The following is a 3,430-nucleotide window of genomic DNA, read 5'->3' as shown; positions in this document are numbered from 1 at the left end:
TAAAGCATCAACAGGTGCTAATATGCCCCAAGAGTATAGCTGCAATGAGTTTATGAATTTCTTTACTTCTAAGATTGATACCATCAGAGATAAAATTGTAAATATGCAGCCGTCAACTACAGTTTCACATCAGATAATGAGCTTTAGATCCCCTAAGGAAAAATTACACTCTTTCTCTATTATAGGAGAAGAAGACTTGTACAAACTTGTTAAATCATCTAAACCAGCAACATGTATGTTAGACCCTGTTCCATCTAAACTATTAAAAGATCTGCTTCCAGAAGTTATAGATCCTATTTTGAACATTATTAATTCATCATTGTCATTAGGTTATGTTCCCAAAACCTTTAAACTGGCTGTAGTTAAACCTCTCATTAAGAAACCACATCTTGATCCCAAAGACTTAGTAAATTACAGACCAATCTCTAATCTCCTTTTCTGTCAAAGATACTAGAAAAGGTAGTATCCTCACAACTGTATTCCTTTTTAGAAAAAAATGGTGTCTGTGAGGATTTCAATCAGGTTTTAGACCGTACCATAGTACTGAGACTGCTCTCATTAGAGTTACTAATGACCTGCTTCTATCATCTGATCGTGGTTTTATCTCGTTATTAGTGCTATTAGATCTTAGCGCAGCATTCGATACTATCGATCACAACATTCTCTTGGATAGACTAGAAAACTATGTTGGCATTAGAGAGCGCCTTAGCATGGTTTACATCATATCTATCTGACCGCTATCAGTTTGTGGCATTAAATGAGGAGGTATCATATCGATCAAAAGTGAAATATGGAGTTCCTCAAGGCTCAGTGCTAGGACCAAGTACTTTTCAACCTTTACATGTTACCTCTGGGAGATATTATCAGGAGTCATGGTGTTAGCTTTCACTGCTATGCTGATGATACTCAGCTCTATATTTCAGCGCAGCCTGTTGATACACACCAAATTGAGAATCTAACAGAATGCATAGTCGATATAAAAAGCTGGATGATGAGTAACTTCTTAATGTTAAATTCTGAAAAAACAGAGGTGCTAATAATTGGACCTAAAAACCCACATATAATAATCTAGAACACAGCCTATCACTTGATGGCTGCTCTGTTAATTCTTCATCATCAGTTAGGAACCTAGGTGTGCTGTTTGACCATAATCTTTCCTTTGAAAATCATGTTTCTAGCATCTGTAAAACTGCGTTTTTCCATCTTAAAAATATATCTAAATTACGACCTATGCTTTCAACCTCTAATGCAGAAATATTAATTCATGCGTTTATGACCTCAAGGTTAGATTATTGCAATGCTTTATTGGGTGGTTGTTCTGCAGCTTAATAAACAAACTTCAGCTAGTCCAAAACGCAGCAGCCAGAGTCCTTACTAGAACTAGGAAGTATGATCATATTAGCCCGGTTCTGTCAACACTGCACTGGCTCCCTATCAAACATCGAATAGATTTTAAAATCTTATTAATTACCTATAAAGCCCTGAATGGTTTAGCTCCTCAATACTTGAGCGAGCTCTTATCACATTATAGTCCTGCACGTCCGCTGCGTTCTCAAAACTCTGGCCATCTGATAATACCTAGAATATCAAAATCAACTGCGGCGGCAGATCATTTTCCTATCTAGCACCTAAACTCTGGAACAATCTCCCTAACTCTGTTAGGGGAAGCAGACACACTCTGCCAGTTTAAATCTAGATTAAAGACACATCTTTTAACTTAGCCTACACATAACACATCAACACACCTTTTATTATTCAAATCCGTTAAAGGATTTTTAGGCTGCATTACTTAGATTTGCTGGAACCGGGAACACTACTCCTACAATACGATGTACTTGTGACATCGTAAAAGAATGGCATCTACGCTAATATTAGTCCTGTTTCTTTCTCAATCTGTTTTCACAGTTTGTATCCAGACTAGATGGTGGATCAGCACCCAGAGATTATGTTCATCAGAGACCAGAACACCTAGATGCGCCCGTCGACAGATCACCAGATCCTGATGCTCACACACACACGCACACGCACACACTAAGTCATTTACACTATCTGACACAGCTGCGTTTAAAATTGAACTGGAAGTTAAGTGCTGGGCGTCCGGTCAGAGGAGAACTGACCCCAACTGAGTCTGGTTTCTCCCAAGGTTTTTTTTCCATTCTGTATGCATGGGGTTTTGTTTCCTTGCCGCTGTCGCCTCTGGCTTGCTTGGTTGTGGACACTTAACTTCTAGTGACTATCGTTGAATTGACTACAGAGACCGTCTCTGCATTTAATAAGAAATTGGTCACTCTCGTCACTATACATCCTGTCATTATACTGTACAGTGCTTTGATGCAACCTGTGTTGTTAAAAGCGCTATATAAATAAAAATGATTGATTGATTGATTGATTGATTTGAGTTACTTTAATACTTCTTATATATATATATATATATATATATATATATATATATATATATATATAGGCCATCATAAAATATGCTACTGTATGAACTGCACTGCAAAAAATGCTGTTCTTATTTAGATTTGTTGTCATTTTTCCAGCCAAAATATAAAAAATTCTTAAATTAGAGGGATTTTCAAGACTGACAGAGTTTTCAAGCAAAATCTCTCACTTCATTTTGACTCACTTTTTCTTAAAATGAAGTCCTGGCGGACTTCCCACCCAAGACCTTCGGCCTCTGTGGCAAGGAGAGAGCATATCTTGTTGTGGCGGACTGGAGCTGTGCGAACACGACTCCAGTCTGTGTCGGAAGAGCACGTACCGTCGAAGAGCTTTGCGGCAAGCTGCACCTGGTCTCTTTTATATTTAAGCTGACAGGCGTGGTAGGCGTGCAGCCTTGTCCAACCAGTGGTCTGTTGGCGTGGTCTGATCGCCTCCCCGTGACGGCCGGACCTCGGTGCTGGCGGTTGCCCTTTCAACCGTTCGATTGTCTTGGATGCCAGGCTTTCGACCAGGGCAGGTAGCCGGTCTGCGCCTTCCAACCAGGCGGAAAGTACTCGGACGTAGCCCTCGTCACTGTCCTCCGCCTCCCTCACCAGTTTGAGTGCCTCCTCCTGCAGCCCCGACGTTTAATGGAAGGTGCTTTAACAACACAGGTTGTGTCAAAACACCGGGTTAATAAGCCATTCGCAGTTTCACTGTACAGGCCGTGTAATTGCGCGCATGTTGCCTTCCTTGGATGTGGTAGCCGTTTCTCACCGGTGGTCAAAGTTGATAGGGCAGACACTCGAATGAATCGTCACCGCCGCGGAAGGGCGAGCAATCGGCCCGAGGTTATCTAGAGTCACCAAAGGTACCAGGTCGGATGGGTTTTGGATCTGATAAATGCACGCATTCCTAGCCTCCCGCTCCCCGTGAGGAAAGGCGGTCGGCCCGGTTGGCGCTCGTTTGCATGTATTAGCTCTGGAATGGTCACAGTTATCCAAGT

The sequence above is a fragment of the Puntigrus tetrazona genome, unplaced genomic scaffold (assembly GCF_018831695.1).
Source record: "Puntigrus tetrazona isolate hp1 unplaced genomic scaffold, ASM1883169v1 S000000495, whole genome shotgun sequence".
In the NCBI taxonomy this organism is placed as follows: domain Eukaryota; kingdom Metazoa; phylum Chordata; class Actinopteri; order Cypriniformes; family Cyprinidae; genus Puntigrus; species Puntigrus tetrazona.
Note: the sequence above shows the minus strand (reverse complement) of the source record.